This window comes from Drosophila suzukii, unplaced genomic scaffold (genome assembly GCF_043229965.1).
Source record: "Drosophila suzukii unplaced genomic scaffold, CBGP_Dsuzu_IsoJpt1.0 scf_5, whole genome shotgun sequence".
Taxonomy (NCBI): Eukaryota; Metazoa; Arthropoda; class Insecta; order Diptera; family Drosophilidae; genus Drosophila; species Drosophila suzukii.
In genome coordinates this window covers 2,010,256-2,028,912 of record NW_027255937.1, presented here as the reverse complement: position 1 = coordinate 2,028,912, position 18,657 = coordinate 2,010,256, and positions in this window count along the sequence as shown.

Genomic DNA, 18,657 nt, shown 5'->3' with positions numbered 1-18,657 from the left:
GTAGAAAAATGTTATACTGGCTTGCACACACTCTATCTTTAATACTAGCAAGATTAGTTCATACGAATCGAAAAAAATAATCGGTTTAATAATCGCTAACGCCTTTTTTCACCGGTCCGCCACCTCTGTCAGCTGAGATTGATAAAATTCATGAATTCGGCCGTGTCGCATAAACATGAACAAATTTTTTTTCACGCTTTTAAAAAATCATGAATCCTTCAGCATAAACATAGTATATAGGAGCTAGGCGATTGATATTCGGCGTGTAGGTTTCTGAGCTTCTTACGCAGCGCAAGTTTGTTTCAGCAGCGGGCCACGCCCACTCTAACGCCCACAAACCGCCCAAAACTGTGGCTTCTACAGTTCTCATTCTAGAATAAAATTTTTAACTGAAATGTATTGTTCCTATCAATACCTATCGATTGACCCAAAAAAAAGTTTGACGCGCCCACTTTAACGCCCAAAAACAGTCCAAACCTGTGAAGCCCACCATTTTCATGCTAGATAAAAAATTATAACTGAAATGTATTGGTCTAGTCAATTCCTATCGAATGACCCCAAATAAAATTTTTCACGCCCACTCTAACGCCTATAACGCTTAAATCTGTCTACCGCCGGTGGCGCATTTTAATCTCGCTTTGCTGCTTGCATATCTCCATTTCCCTTTGGTCCCTTTAGCTGAGTAACGGGTATCTGATAGTCGGGGTACTCAACTATAGCGTTCTTCCTTGTTTTTTTATATGTATGTACATATGTTCTTATGTGTAAATTTGTTTGGTTTACAAACATTTTGGTTTGGCGTCGGATTAGTTTAATAGAAAATAACAATGTATTGTTATGTATGTATGTGTATTAAATGTTGTATTTTAAAAATATTATTTTTACTACACTTTGTATTTATTTTAACAGAAGCCACCAGGTCTGACGGTTCTATTTTCAAGAACCACACCAAAAGGCAAAGAACAGGGCGTACAAAGATGCATCCAGGACTAAAAAAAGTAACCAAAAAGGACTAAAATAATTTTAAGTGGCCAAAAGTTCCTTACTAATCTTTAATTTTGTATGTATATTAAAAAACTAGCTAAATAAAGCATATTTTGAAGAACAAAAAAAAATGTAACCCAAATAATTTTGAAATTTTTTTTGAGGCATTGCTGAAAAAAATTTTCTTTAACCAATTTCCTGTATCCAATTCCATAGTAATTTCCTATATACAATTCCATATGAATTTCCTATATACAATTTCATAGGAAACTCCTATGTAAAAGGGCGATGGAAATTCAGGGGGTGAGGCCCCAAAAAAAAAGAGACCCCCTGAATTTCCCTGGTCTTTTTCCATAAGAATTTCCTATGTAAAGCGGTCACGAACGTTTCAGTACTAAAAATTTAGGACAGCCTTAATAAAAGCGAATGGACTTTGTCCATAATGGGGATGTGAAACCTGCAGCCCTTTTCCATAGGAAAAATGTACATAATATGTATAATATGTATAATATGTATATAATATGTATAGGAAACTCCTATGTAAAAGGGCGAGGGAAATTCAGGGGGTGAGACCCCAAAAAAAAAGAGACCCCCTGAATTTCCCTGGTCTTTTTCCATAAGAATTTCCTATGTAAAGCGGTCACGAACGTTTCAGTACTAAAAATTTAGGACAGCCTTAATAAAAGCGAATGGACTTTGTCCATAATGGGGATGTGAAACCTGCAGCCCTTTTCCATAGGAAAAATGTACATAATATGTACCAGATCCGACTGGGAACATATTATGGGTACTGTGCGCTGTGCAATTTAATTGACCAGCCTGTGATGTCCTGTCCCAAAAAAATTAAAATATTTTGAAAAAATATAAAATATCATCGACATATAATACGATATTTTTAAAAAATTCGACAACCCTAATTTAGAGCTATAACGTCACCCTTTAAACGGGCTACACTGAGTATATTGCGACATAAAACTCGGCAAACTTTGAAAATGTGGAATATTTTAATATTTTAGTGACTGTAGGGCGCTCTATTTTATTTATTTATTTCATTTAATACTAGCAGGGTCGTCCGCATCTTCGCCTGCAGAAATTTCGTAAGTAGATATTTATGTATACTGTATGTATGTATACTTTTGACTCGCTTTTATCTTTGCTACTTGTGCCTAGTACTCACTTCGACGAAAACCGCGAGCTAACCATAGGAGTGAGCGAGAGGCAAATACGCAGTTAACGCTTTCCGTCGGGTCTGTTTTTCAGCGCGGTGCTCAGATGACCTAAGGAAATACTAGAAAAAATACCTGATTTAGAGCGTGAATTTCGATTAACGCCGTTAGCCGCGCGCCAAAGAATAAGAAATTTAATCTTTGGCGGTGGTCGTGTGGAAGCGGTGGAGAATTTAAAGATTAAAAATGAAAGAAAAACCCCAAAAACGCCTAAAGGAGGTCAGTGCAGATGAAAATGTACACCTAATTCAAACTGTTGCCCATTATTGTGGGACTTGACCGTCAGGAAGCAATACCACAACAGGGCAAATCTGTAGAATAGTTGAAGTGCAGGAGGAGATCCACTAGAGAAGCCCAGTGGGAAGGAACATGGGACATCGCTCGATCTCCGACGAGCCCTCCATTGAGGACTCCACCTCCACCAGCTACTTGACAGCTAAAGCGGAGATGGAGGACGCGCCGGCTTCTATATGGAGGAGCCATCACCAGCCATTGTCAGGGTGCTGGGCGACTTCATGCAGCAACAGGCGGAACAACCCCGTTCCCAATTCAGCTCCCACTTTCTCAATGTAAAATATGCCTATTGGGACTCGGAGCTGGACTACAGATGGCGCCAGAAAGATGGCGAAGCATCCGTGGGACGGGAAGGAAACCTTAAACTTATAATTTACATAATTATCGTTTAATTTATTTTAATTTTTATTTTTAGGGCACCAACAGACTCTTCTTTTTTAAAATGCTCCAATTGATTTCTTTTCCGACTGGGAACAAGCCCAGCTGCTTGACAGTAAGACCATGCCACATGCTTGCGGGTGAACTTCGAAAACTTCGCTCACACTACAAAGAATAAGATTTTTCGACTAGTGAAGTTCTTATCCGATCTGAGTACTAGGACTTAAACTGAATTTCATTTTCACACCACCATAGAGCCTAATTCTCACATCGACGAAAACCGCGAGCTAACCATAGGAGTGAGCGAGAGGCAAACAGGCGGCTAAAGCTTTTCGTCAGGTCTTTTTTTCAGCGCGGTACTCAGATGAGCTAAGGAAATAACAGAAAAAATAACAGATTTCGCGAGTGAATTTTCGATGAACGCCGATATTCGCGGCCCAAAGAATAGGAAATTTAATCTTTGGCAGTGTTCGTGCAGAAGCAGTGGGGAATTTAAAAATTAAAAATGGAAGAAAAACACCAAAAGCGCCTATAGGAGGTCAGTGCAGATGAAAAAGGACGCCTAATTCAAGCTGTTGCCCATTATTGTGGGACTGGACCGACAGGAAGCAACAACAAGAGTTGAAGCGCTGGAGTAGATCCACTAGAGAATCCCAGTGGGAAGGGACAAGGGACATCGACCGATCTCCGACGAGCTCTCCATTGAGGACTCCACCTCCACCAGCTACTTGACAGCAAATGCAGAGATGGAGGGCGCGCCGGCTTCTATAGGGAAGGGAAAATAAGGTCGCCCGCTAAGGGACAGTTGGAGGAGCCATCACCAGCCATTATTTACCAGCCTATTGGGACTCGGAGCTGGACTACAGATGGCGGGAAAAATGGCGAAGCATCCTTGGGACGAGAAGTAAGCCTTAAACTTATAATTTACATAATTAAAAACTTTCGTTGAAACTTAAATTTATTTTTATTTTAATTTCTTTCTGCACCAGCAGACTTTTCTTTTTTAAATAGATTTGTTTTCCATTTGGCAACAACAAGCCGCTTGACAGTAAGACCATGCCACATGCATTGCGGGTGAACTTTGAAAACTTCGGTCACACTACAAAGAATAAGATTTTTCGACTAGTGAAATAGAGCTGTAAAAACATCGATAGTGCCCCTACTCGATGTTTTCGATAGTGATATTCCAAACCATCGATATTTTCGATAGTATCAATCGAATTATTATTTAATTTTTTATTTTGTATTTTAATTGCGAGGTATGAATACAGCTGCGACAAAAACCATACAATGTATTAAACTTTTAGACACACATAAAAACAAATAGGTTAAAAATTAAAAAGATTTTGATTATAATAATTACTTATATTTTTTTTTTATTCATAAGTTAGAAAACTTAAAAATTCTCGTATGCTTTAAAAAGTCGTTATAAGCCATTCGTTTGCCTTCTGATGCTAAAATCGAGAACATTAAAACTATTAATGAAAAACCAAGCACATTTCATAAACATGTTTTTTTTATTGATTACTTGTCCATTTTTCACTTTTCATAAATTTTTCGTTTTTTCTGGAACCACGCTTCTGCAACTAGTGATGTTAAATAAACGCGATACATCGATGGTAAAAAAAAAATCGAGGTATCGCGCAGCCCAGCCACAGCCATGAACTGAATCTTAAAGCTAACATAACTGAACTTCATAGCGGCCACTCCAATGGGCAGTGCTTTCCGGCTATACATGAGCTTCCGGCCAGACGCTGTGTCAGCAGTTTGGCCGGAGCGGACTTTTGGGCGATCGGTTACTGCCGTCGCCCGGCTGAGTTAGTTACCTACTCCCCCCTCAGGAGTAAGGCCGCCCTCGGCCGACCCTATTTGGGCGATCACTTCTACTATCTGGGCCGCAGATCTCCTGGCCTGGATGACTCGCCGATAAGTTAAGCCGACGCAGATAAACGCGCACCATATCGCTCCTGCGACTAGTACCATCTGATGTGAATGATAGTCGTTGATATCCTCCCCGAATCTTTTAATGTGTTCCAGATTACGCTCACTCAAGCGGTGAAGGTATGGAAGACTGAGTATGTTATGCTCCATAGTAATATTCAGGGAGGGCGAGCTAGCTACTCCTGGGGCCCTTTTTTGGGCTTTGTCATGGTTGACATAACGGGTTTCATTAACCGTGGCACTCTCAGAAAAGGTGATGAGGTGCGTGCCTCGTATATGGATGTAAGTGGCATTATCCACACTCACACGTGCCGGACGATCGTTTACAATAACGATGCCTTCATCTTCGTAGGTAATGGGATGTAGATCGCTGTGCTGGATGTCACAATGCGCTATGCCCCCAGCGTGGAGCTCCTGGGCGCACGACCAGCTCCAGATGTTACGGAGCAGTTATTGACCGTGTGGATTTCTCCATCACAATCCGCTATGATCTTGTCCTCTAGCCTGAGCATCGTGTCGTGATGTGACACGGGGAAATTAGTGATTTTAATACACGCCAATTTGATTTTAGGGAATTTAATAATAAAATGCAATATGTTAATATATTTTCACGGACGCAACGGACAATATGTCTTTGATGGGAGTATCTGTGGGCTCCTTCATCCACATACATACCTTCCAGGTCTGCATGGTCTAGTATGCTAGGGCTAACGATATTGACTTTAGCAAGCGCTATTGCCAGTAATAAATTTTGCAGCTCCATTGTAAGCATCCCATTTCGAGATAATAACATATCATAAAGGTGCCCCGAGTCAATTTGGGCTCCTTTAGCCGACCTCAGAAGTTGATTAACAGTGGCGGAAATATTATTGATTTGGTCTTGAACCTTATTATTGATGCTTATCTGCCTATTGTTTGCATTAAAAAACTGGAATTCATTAAGTTTAATTTTTTCGAAATCCTCTGCGTCCGGCGTTCCTGCCACTACCTTTAGCGCTGTTCCTAAGAAGCCTAAGCTTCTAGCTACTCTATGGCGGATGCTCAACGACTCGAGCAGGTCACGCAGGTGAGCGACATCGACGCTCAAAAGTTTCTGCATGTGTGACTGGGGAAACATGGTCATGCCATTAGTTTCTTCCACCACGCGCCTATACTGAGAGATTCGCCGAGTGTGTGACGAATTCTTCCCATACTAGAATTCGACCATCAATGATAGGAATATATTTAGCCTGTGAGTAGTCCGTGACGTGGGCCGATGTTCAGGTCAACAGGGATAGCAGGGATATGGACGTAAACCTGTAATTTTGGATGTAATGTAGTGTTTATTTGAAACAGAGTAGCCCACCACCAAACATAAAGACTAAAGCATGATTAAGCGTAATGATAAAAAAAACTTATGCCAAGTGGCTAGGGGTGAAAAATAGTGAAAATAATATAGATTTGTTGTACCTGGCAGTGGCCAGCAAAATTAGCTCCACGGTGTCGCTATTTTAAGGCATCTGGCGAGCTCCACTAGGGTGCTGTGGAAACGTTCCACGTGTCCGTTTGAGACGCTGTGGAGGGGCGGACCATTCGAGATGCTAACGCCGAAGTGGTTTTCCAGCATGGTTAAAATAGTGTGCGAGTTTAATGACGGCTCATTGTGACTTTACATGCACTTGCACATGTCCTGCAGTTAGTGACGATTTCATTAGCCAACTTTGCCATTTTTGAAAAGTAATACTCTGAGAGTACCTGTTTAACATTTTTCTGTGCCGATCTGTGGGCCCTAATATGCTCAGCAGTGAGGACTTCTCGCCTCTCAGCGACTGCAAAAAATATCCGTAACACGGTTTTTGCAGTGCCAAATTTTGGTGGCTGGGAATTGCCGACCCAATTCATCCTGTATCTTTGCTAGCGTGTGCAAATCGCAAAGAATGGCGTTTACGCCCTTAGGGACAATAATGTCTGCGAGCTCCTCAAGCAACGACTCCTTGCATACGAAGTTAATGTCATGACGTTTCTTGTTTCCGAAGAGCACGAAGGTGTGTTTCGACGCAAAGCGAGCTTCCTCCAGATTTATCTGGTTCTGAAAGCAATTCAAAGGTTTATCCGTGGTTTCAATTGTGTGTGTTAGCGACATTTCACTGTGAATAGTGGCCGCACACGAATAAGCTTCTTCCTCCTCCACAACGTTAAGTTGCTGTCTGGAGAGGGCATCTGCGACGAGGTTATCCTTGCCGGGCTTGTAAAAAATTTTAGCGCCGGACTCGTCAATGCGAGCTTTCCACCAATTGATTTTCGCATTCGGATTGGATTCCGACACTGCGAAAGTTAATGGTTGGTGGTCAGTAAAAATATTTATATCCATGATTGCATATAAATAATGGCGCAATTTGGCCAGTGTCCAAACTACGGCTAACAGCTCCCTTTCGTTGGTAGCATAATTAACCTCTCTGTCCTTTAAAGTCCTCGAGATCATAGTAATAGGTCGTCCCTCTTGGGATAACACCGCTTTAATGCCAAGTGCTGAGGCATCCGTCGTTAGATCGAACGCCTTTTTATAATCGGGGTACATGAGGATGACATCCTCGGAAGCCAGAATGTTACGCAATTTTTGAAAAGCCAGCCGTTGCTGCTCATTAAACTGCACCTGTATATTTTTGGATCTGTGCCTATTGACAGTTCCGTTTTCCCCTTTTAGAATGTCAGAAACGGGTCTAGCTATCGATGCACTATCTTCAATAAAGCATCGATAATAGCTAGCCAGGCCTAAGAATGACCTGACCTCGAATACGTTTTTAGGTTAGGCGAAATTCCTGAATAGCCTTAATTTAATCTGGGTCAGTAGTGGCACCGTTGCTAATGACAATGAAGCCCAAAAAGCTTTTTTTGAAAAAACGCTGATTTCTGTGCTGACACCCTCATGTTAGCATCGTGTAGGCTCTTAAGAACCCAGTTTACGTGCCGGATGTGCGCGTTTACGTCTTCTGAAAAAACGATAACATCATCAACGTAAACATAGCAGAATTTGCCGTTCTGTTCTCCTGGAATATCATCAATGGTTCTCTGGAATATGCTGGCAGCATTCTTCAACCCAAATGGCAGTCGGCGAAACTCATATTTCCCCCTATTTACGGAAAAGGAAGTTTTTTCGGGGTCGCGCTCTGCCAGTGTAATCTGGTGGTAGCCAGACTTCAAGTCTAGCGTTGTGAAGTACCTGGCCTTGCCTAAGTTGCCAAGTATCATAGAGATGTTTTGCATGGGGTAGCGATCGGGTATCGTCCTTTCGTTCAATTTGCGAAAGTCCAACACCAGACGGAGAATTTTTACAAAAGCATCCCTAGCTAGAGGCGGTGCATCGGAGCAATCTACGTCAGTAAAATTGACATTGGGGCATGATTGAAATTCGACTTTTTCTACTTCGTTGCCCCATTTGAGGTGGCCGGAGGCTAGACAAAGTGATACCCCTGCCTGTTTTAACAGGTCAAGAGCAACAATAGCGTCAAAGGAGGACAAATCGGGTAAAATGAAGAACGTGGCCTTCAAGTTAAAAATTAATACAAAGCATTTCTTTGTAATAGTGGTGGCGCCAAGAATAGAATGGACTCTAAATGGCGATTATACCGGGCGGACGCCTTTCAATCCCTCATATGGTCGGATAAAATTTTTTGACGCCCCGCTACTTTTCGTCTGATGACGGGTAGCAGAGATTTTCCCCTAAAAAATTAATGACGTCCGAGTCGTACTCACAAATGGCGTCGTCGTTAATTTCTTGCTCCGCGCTACAAGCTGCGGTGGTGTATGTTTCTTCTGCATCGCCTGCGCTTTGCGCGACATGGTAAACCCTCTGTTTTTTATGTGGCCCCGATCGATCGGACGCGGCCGGCTTCCTATTTTGGTATGCCGGGGCCTGAGATGGTTTAAGCATCCTGGACAGTGACGGGTCAACATCCATGGGTTCCGGAGTGTTTCTTTGAAGCCTATCACTGCGTGTAGCAGAGTGTACTTGAGCTTTGTGCTGTTTATTGAAATACGGATTTTTACTAGTACCTGGTTGCGGATTAGCATGAGAATTGGCCTGTTGGCGCTCTTGCGCCTTCGGAAATAGTTTTTTGTCCCTATCCTCCTGGCTTCTTGCAAAAGATGATGCAAAGGTGTACCTTTCATGGTTGGACTCCACTTCTTGAGCCAATGCAAGTGCTGATGGCATGTCATTCGGCTTTGCCGAGAAGAGGACGTCGGTGAGACTGCGTTTTAGTCCAGAGATAAATACGCTGAGGGCATCATCCCTGAATTTTTCGAGGCTTCATATGACATAGTTGCCTTATTAGTGAGGAGGGTAAGCTTCCTTTCCACCTCGTCGTAATACTGTAGAAGCGAGAGATTTCCCTGTCTGAGGGTACCCATCTATGAAGTGCATTGTTCGCTTGTCACTGTATGTGAAATCGAGTCGATTTATAATCGCATCGAAGTTCAACACGGTGCCAAATGAAAATAGTACGGCATCGGCAGGGTCTCTAATATTAGTCCTAATAATAACAGCCGCCTGATAATAGCGTGAACTACCCTCGAAGTTCTTAAATATGTAATACACGCCTACTGCTGCTTGCCGCCAGGAGACGTATGTCTCCTGGGTTCCCGCAAATTCTGGCAGGCACTTGACAGCGTCTAGCGGCTCATTACAAACTATGTCCCTGTTTATATCTATAAGTGCATAAACTTTAATCTGAGGGGCTACTGTTTGGGCGGGCGCGATTTGTATCGCCGCCACTTGGCTGGCCAGTTCCTAAACAGTCTGACGTAATTGATCTTCCCTACGCTGGCCGTCTGCGGCCGCTTCCTGTAGGGCATGGTTAACGGCAGCCTGTACGACCGCCTTTATTTGGTCTGGGTTAAATGCCATATTTATGGCTGCGGATGTGCTAGCGTTTACACTTTTCGGTGTAGAAGCTCTGATCGTTCCTTCGGTCTCGGACTCAGAGTCGCTGTCGAACTGTTTGTTACTCCTATATTGCTGGAACGGGTCGCTCATATGGAGCTGTGTAAGCTAAATCGCAATAGCGAATTAATGTATGTTCAAGCAGTCTTGCCCATGGATATGGCGAGGGGGCTGCGGAGACTGAGTCACCGCTTGGTAACGAAGGAACAAAAAATTGCCACAGTCGAGGGACCGTGGTGGCTAAGATGCCGCTCTGATGGACAAAAAAGCGAAGCTAAAAAAAAATTGGAATACAAACGTCGGGGTGTCGAGTTATAGTGTTATAGTGGAGTGGGGAGCGATAAAAAGACAAACCCAAGATTGTTGCGAAGCTAACACAAAGAATTTCGGTGCAAGCAAATAAAAACAACTACATATAAAGGGTGAATTAAACGCACATAATTTAAATGAGACAGTGACAGTCGCCAAAAAAATAATTCAATAAATGCAAAATTAATTTATTTTCCAGCAGCGCCTTTGCGCCTAGTCTGGGATATTTAATAAGTCTGGTTGATATATGGGCAATTATGTTTGGCACTAAGATATTAATTTAAAAAATGTAAATAATGCAAACATACAACGATAAACATTTACAATTAGGGTATTCAATTGCGTTGCAAAAGTGTAAACTTTGTAAGTTTGCCAGACGAGAATTGTGAACGCCCTCTATTTTAAAATATCGTTGCAGGAAATTGACGTACAAAATAACGCCAACTTTTAAATTTTTGTGAAAAGAAGGCTATGATAATTTCTGTCATTAAAACCCAACTTTTCAGTATATTTTTAGTATTTTAGATAAAATTCCTACCCATTATTAACCCCCTATTTCTACACAAGTACAACAGATTTGTATACATAGGCTGGGGTGTTGTAGGCCTTGAAAACTATTTTGTATGGAAATTGTTGTTGGAACTGCTTACACTTTTACACTTTTCAAACGATTGCAACGCAATTGAATACCCTAAATATCTCATGTGATAATACCAATTTAATTCTCAAACAATTAACGAGTATGTTAATTGGAAAAAATGTTCACACGCAACTTTAATACGGAACTGCAGAAAATATTCTGGCAGTGTATGTATTTAAATATTTAACAAATGCAGATGCCTGGAAAGTATATGTATGAGGGGCTCACTTACATGGTTTCCCAATTTTATATCAATGGGTAATTTACGGTGGGCGCCAATTAAGTTTAGTATGGGAATAGCTGCAGAAGAGTTTCTCGCTGCAGTCCTCAATCAGTAGCCGGTTGACCGATGGTCAAAATTGCTGTGATCTCTGGAAGTGATAATTATCCAGCTTTCTTCGCAGCAGATCTCGATTAGCTGCCAGTAGTCGGTTGATTAGCTTCTCATCTACTGAAGAGTTATGATGATTACGCTGGAAGGGTAACTGCCCTCCGTTCGCTGCTGGCCTAAAGACTCAGTCAGTGTTTATTTTATTTCAGAATGAACTTGTGTTCTTTATTCTTTGAATGTTAAAAATGAACTGAATCTTAAAGCTGACATAATTGAACTTCATAGCGGCCACTCCAATGGGCAGTGCTTGCCGGCTATGCATGAGCTTCCGGCCAGACGCTGTGTCAGCAGTTTGGCCGGAGCGGACTTTTGGGCGATCGGCTAATGCCGTCGCCCGGCTGAGTTAGTTAACTTATACACGAAGAAGTGAAAATCTACAGTAATCGTCCGATGTTTCGAGTGATACACCAATCAAAAGGTATTGCAAAAACTAAAAGAATTGCATACCAAGACTTAAAAAAATCAATTGGTGTGGGAGTAGTGAACGTTTAAAAGTTAAAATTTGAAAATTTGATCTGTTGGGTACGGTGGGGATAATTTTAACCTAGCTGTATTTTTAATTAAAATACGCGTCGAATGACACCTCAACTGTCACAATGACACCTCAGATGTTCCGTTCAAAAGTAATACGCAAAACAAGATTTTCGGGGTCCTCTCAAAATGTAAATTTTATTTTGTTTGTCAGTTTGTCCCAAAACTAGCTAGTTTGTCGAGAAAACAGCTATACAGCTAGAAATAGCTACATTTTGTATCCCCGTAACTTGTGAAGCTCTGAAGCTACAGGCTTGTGCTATACGTCGCTAGAAAGGTATTTCAAAATACTATGTATGCCTTTTAAACACAATTTGTCTAAATAACACCGTTTAAAAATTATGGTCCAAAGTTTTTCTTTATTTACATTTTTTTAATCCTTTTTTTTGATTTCTCAAAAACGGCTCTAACGATTTCATATAAAATTTTAAGGTGCATAGCCCTTGAGATTCTTTGTAAAAACACCCTTGTCAAAGTTATTAATCAACAAACATGGCCACATTTACCTGTTCAAAGCATCTTACACTGCCTGAGCATTGACCTTTTTTTGTGCGAACCCAAACTCTCTTTGAAGGTCCTGGAAATTTAAAATGATGTTAAACAGCTCAATATAAGAAACACAAGTTCTTCCACTTTTGGAAAAACTAGCTATTTTGGCGAGAAAACAGCTATAAATAGCTCAATTTTGTTTACCCGTATACGTCGGTAGAAAGGTACTTCGAAATACTATGTACGCCCTTTAAACACAATTTGTCTAAATACCACCGTTTAAGAATTAAGGTCCAACGTTTTTTTCTCAAAACTGGCTGTAACGATTTCAAATTGAGATTCCTCAACATTTGGTATACGACACATTCTTGTAAAAATACCCGTTCCAAAGTAATTAATCAACAAAAATGGTCACATTTACCAGTTCAGAGCATCTTACACTGCCTGAGCATTGACCTTTTTTTGTGCGAATCCAAACTCTATTTGAAGGTCCTGAAAATTTAAAATGATGTTAAACAGCTCAATGTAAGAAACATTAGTTCTACCACTTTTGGAAAAACTAGCTATTTTGGCGAGAAAACAGCAATAAATAGCTAAATTTAGTATACCTGTAACTCGTAAAGTACTGAAGCTACAGGCTTGTGCTATACGTCGTTAGAAAGGTATTTTGAAATACTTCTAAACACTTTTTGTCTAAATACCACCGTTTAAAATTATGGTCCAAAGTTTATTTTCAAAAACGGCTGTAACGATTTCAAATAAAATTTTAAAGAGTATAGCCCTTGAGATTCCTCCACTTTTGCTAGACGACACATTCTTATAAAAATACTCTTGTCAAAGTTATTATTCAACAAAAATGACCACATTTACCTGTTCAGAGCATCTTACACTGCCTGAGCATTGACCTTTTCTTGTGGGAATAGAAACTCTATTTGAAAGTCCTGGAAATTAAAAATGATGTTAAGCAGCTCAATATAAGAAACATTAGTTCTACCACTTTTGGAAAAACTATCTTAATTGGCGAGAAAACAGCTATACATAGTTACATTTTGCATACCTCTAACTCGGAAGTACTGAAGCTACAGGCTTGTGCTATACGTCGTTAGAAAGGTATTTCGAAATACTATGTACGGCTTTTAAACACAATTAATGTAAATACCACCGTTTAAAAATTATGGTCCAAAGGTTTTCTTTACTTATATTCTTTTTAGCCTTTTTTCTGATTTCTCAAAAACGGCTGTTACGATTTCAAATGAAATTTTAAGGTATATAGCCCTTCTTCTACTTTTGGTATACAACACGTTCTTGTAAAAATACCCTTGTTATATACCAAAGTTATTAATCAACAAAAATGACCACATTTACCAGTTCAGAACATCTTACACTGCCTGACCATTGACCTTTTATGTTCGTATCCAAACTCGATTTGATGTTCCTGGAAATTTAAGATGATGTTAAACAGCTTAATAGAAGAAACTTTAATTCTACCACTTTTGGAAAAACTCGTTAGTTTGGCAGAAATACAGCTATGGGAAAAAATCGCTGAAAGTGTAAAAGTACAAATTAAGAAAATTAAAGCTGTATTAAGATTAAATATGTTATTGATACCTAAACAAAAACTTCTGATATCAAACAAAAATACCTCTTAACGAGGTAAAAATCTAGTGACGATCGCACCTTCAGCAAACATAAGTTTCGATATCAACTTTTGTAACGAAAATGTATTATACAATCTACTTAAGAAATACATTTTCTAATTATACCCGTTACTCGTAGAGTAAAAAGGTATACTAGATTCGTCGGAAAGTATGTAACAGGCAGAAGGAAGCGGTTCCGACCCCACAAAGTATATATATTCTTGATCAGGATCAATAGCCGAGTCGATCTAGCCATGTCCGTCTATCCGTCTGTCTGTCCGTCCGGATGACCGCTGAGATCTCGGATACTATGGGAGCTGGGCTATTGAGATTTGGCGTGCAGATTACTGAGCTTCTTACGCAGCGCAAGTTTGTTTCAGCAGAGTGCCTCGCCCACTCTAACGCCCACAAACCGCCCAAAACTGTGGCTCTTACAGTTTTGATGCTAGAATAAAATTTTTACTGACATGTAACTGAAATGTATTGTTCTCATCAATACCTATCGATTGACCCAAAAAAAAGTTTGCCACGCCCACTTTAACGCCCACAAACCGCGAAAACCTGTGACGCCCATAATTTGCATGCTAGATAAAAAAATTTAACTGAAATGTATTGGTCTCGTCAATACCTATCGATTCATTCAAAAAAAAAATTTGCACACCCACTCTAACGCCCATAACGCTTAAATCTGTATACGTCCGGTAGGTGGCGCATTTTAATCTCGCTGTGCTGCTTGCATATCTCCATTAAGCTGAGTAACGGGTATCTGATAGTCGAGGTACTCGACTATAGCGTTCTTCCTTGTTATACCCGTTACTCGTAGAGTAAAAGGGTATACTAGATTCGTCGGAAAGTATGTAACAGGCAGAAGGAAGCGTTTCCGACCCCATAAAGTATATATATTCTTGATCAGGATCACTAGCCGAGTCGATCTAGCCATGTCCGTCTGTCCGTCTGTCCGTCTGTCCGTATGAACGCTGACATCTCGGAAACTATGAGAGTTACAATACTGGGATTAGGCACGCAGATTCCTGAGATTCCTGCGCAGCGCAAGTTTGTTTCAGTAGAGTGCCACGCCCACTCTAACGCCCACAGCCCGCCCAAAACTGTGGCTCCTACAGTTTTGATGCTAGAATAAAAATTTTAACTGAAATGTAATGTTCTCATCAATACCTATCGATTGACCCAAAAAAAAGTTTCCCACGCCTACTCTAACGCCCACAAACCGCGAAAACCTGTGACGCCCACAATTTTTATGCTAGATAAAAAATTTTAACTGAAATGTATTGGTCTCGTCAATACCTATCGATTGATCCAAAAAAAATATTGCCACGCCCACTCTAACGCCCATAACGCTTAAATCTGTATACCGCCGGTAGGTGGCGCATTTTAATCTCGCTTTGCTGCTTGCAGATCTCCATTTAGCTTAGTAACGGGTATCTGATAGTCGAGGTACTCGACTATAGCGTTCTTCCTTGTTTTTTTTTTACATTCGGTACGCTGCCATCCATATGCTTGGGTGAAGCTGTACGATTTTGATAAAGCGTGCCAAATGTACAAAAAATTAAGAAAATGTATTTTTTAAGTAGATCGTATAAGAGGTGTTTTTGGTTGCAAGAAAAACACAGAGCCTTAAATTTAGGCATCTAACGGCCTAAAAGATTGGCCTGCACTGACCAAAATTTTGTGCCCCACAAAATCAGGTAAAAATTGTACAAATAAATACGGATTTCTGTTAATTTTTTTTAGTTAATTCAAATTATTTACTTTTAAGTTATAGCTTATTTAAATTATTTGGCTTAATTATATCTTCAAAAGTATTTACATAAATAGGAGGGTTAACTATATTATTTAGATTAAATATTTTATGTATTCCATATCCGACAACCTCGTACCAATAATAATTTGGGATAAATTTTATGAGCATCTCTTGAACAAGTAAGTAGGTTACTTCTTTAAACAAAATAATATCCTTACATATCATACTCTTATATGTTTCAACCTGTGTTAGGTTGATCAGCATGTCTTCCACCCGGAAGATTTCATAAAAGCGCTTATCCTTTTAAGATTAATCTTTGATATTTCGGTAAGATCGTTGATGAATAGGTTTCCCAAGTGTTTCAGTCTGAGTCTGCATAGGGCTGGGCACAATCAGAAAAGGTGTTCCACCGATTCCTCTTCTTCTTCATCCCTGCAGCTTCTACAGAAGTCATTTTTGGGGCTTTTAGCCTGCCGGCATGTGTGCCAACGAGCCAGTGGCCTGTAAGAGCTCGAACTAGCATACCACTCCCTGTGCGGCTGAATTTAAGTAGTTCCATGCCTGGTAAGAGATACGACACTGCGTTTTGCCAATGAGTGTTGGCTAGTTTGTTACAATAGTTCTTGATACTTAGCTTGTAAGTTGCCATGGGCATGCCGACATTCTCCTTTTCCGGAAGGAGAGGCATGATGGTGCCCTGCCTGGCTAACTCGTCCGCTATGCAGTTGCCAACGATGTCCTGGTGACCCGATACCATATTAGGCTGATAGTAAACTGACTAGCCACCTCGTGCAAAGATATTCGACAGTCTGCTATTGTTTGGAAGTTGGTGTTTGTCGAATAGATTGATTTACTAGCCGCTTGGCTGTGTGTGCTTCCTTTATAGCGTGGACCTCCGCTTGGAAGACGCTATAGTGGTCCGTGAGCCTGAATGACTTCCTGATACGCCTAAGCGCCCTTCTAATTTGGAGCCATCTGTACAGAAACGGATTCCGTCCGTCGAGCTCGGTCGGCCCCGTTCCCATTCCTCTCTATTTGGAATCAGGGCCTCATAGGGTGTGTTACTGTATTCAAGAGATTTGGTAGATCCGTTTTCTTCGGAATCGATTTATCATGCTGGAGAATTTTAGCGTGACCATAAAATTGGGCTCTCCACTGCCCGGTATGCCTCAATCGAATGGCTGCCGATTTGGCCCTTTCCATACCTGCTAGGTCCAGGCTAGGGAGGTTCAAGATCGCATTCAGCGCTTCATTCTGGGTAGTTCGAAAGGCTCCATTAACACACAAAGCCGCCATTCGCTGTACTATGTTTAGGGGAGTCAAGATGCATTGTTTGTGTAGAGCGGTCCACCACAGAGCCACTCCATATATTAGGATTGGCTTGACTAGCGCTGTGTATATCCAGTTGACAATTCTAGGGGACATGCTCGCTCACGACACTCCGCGCTGTGAAAAAGTCAAAATTCAATTTTTGTCTCAATTGTCGATTCTTGAATTATGTTGACGAAAATGAATCGATCTAAAAGACGCAATGCTCATGTGGTTTGTAAGCGAGCTGTGGCGCTCTGCGTATGTTGGTGACCCGTGGATGGATTTGAATTCCAGGTTCGAATCCATTCTGAGACTGGATTCAACTTAATTTTTTTGTATAGTTTTTTTTTATTTTAATATTTTTTTAGCTATACTGTTTTGACAATTTTTATACCCGTTACTCGTAGAGTAAAAGGGTATACTAGATTCGTCGGAAAGTATGTAACAGGCAGAAGGAAGCGTTTCCGACCCCATAAAGTATATATATTCTTGATCAGGATCACTAGCCGAGTCGATCTAGCCATGTCCGTCTGTCCGTCTGTCCGTCTGTCCGGATGAACGCTGAGATCTCGGAAACTATGGGAGCTAGGCTATTGAGATTTGGCGTGTAGATTCCTGAGCTTCCTACGCAGCGCAAGTTTGTTTCAGTAGACTGCCACGCCCACTCTAACGCCCACAAACCGCCCAAAACTGTGGCTCCTACAGTTTTGATACTAGAATTAAAATTTTAACTGAAACTTATTGTTCTCATCAATACCTATCGATTGACCCAAAAAAAGTTTGCCACGCCCACTCTAACGCCCATAACGCTTAAATCTGTCTACCGCCGGTAGGTGGCGCATTTCTATCTCGCTTTGCTGCTTGAATATCCCCATTTCCCTTTGCTTCTTTTAGCTGAGTAACGGGTATCTGATAGTCGAGGTACTCGACTATAGCGTTCTTCCTTGTTATACCCGTTACTCGTAGAGTAAAAGGGTATACTAGATTCGTCGGAAAGTATGTAACAGGCAGAAGGAAGCGTTTCCGACCCCATAAAGTATATATATTCTTGATCAGGATCACTAGCCGAGTCGATCTAGCCATGTCCGTCTGTCCGTCTGTCCGTCTGTCCGTATGAACGCTGACATCTCGGAAACTATGAGAGTTACAATACTGGGATTAGGCACGCAGATTCCTGAGATTCCTGCGCAGCGCAAGTTTGTTTCAGTAGAGTGCCACGCCCACTCTAACGCCCACAAACCGCCCAAAACTGTAACTCCTACAATTTTGATGCTAGATAGAAAATTTTAACTGAAATGTAATGTTCTCATCAATACCTATCGATTGACCCAAAAAAAAGTTTGCCACGCCCACTTTAACGCCCACAAACCGCAAAACCCTGTGACGCCCACAATTTTCATGCTAGATAAAAAATTTTAACTGAAATGTATTGGTCTCGTCAATACCTATCGATTGATCCAAAAAAAAATTTGCCACGCCAACTCTAACGCCCATAACGCTTAAATCTGTATACCGCCGGTAGGTGGCGCATTTTAATCTCGCTTTGCTGCTTGCATATCTCCATTTAGCTGAGTAACGGGTATCTGATAGTCGAGGTACTCGACTATAGCGTTCTCCCTTGTTTTTTGTAGGCTTATCAGGATGGTGTGGAAGATTTTTCTCAGCCAGCTTATAGCTAGTTGTCCTGCTTGTTTAATATGTGCCGGTGTTATCCCGTCCGGCTCCGGCGATTTGTATAGTTTAAAACTCGGCTTGGACCTTTTAATGTTGCGGCTGATAGTAGGAAATCTAATTTGATTCCTTCTCCGGCACTTCTTTCTGCAGGATGACCTGTTTGTTGGCTCCC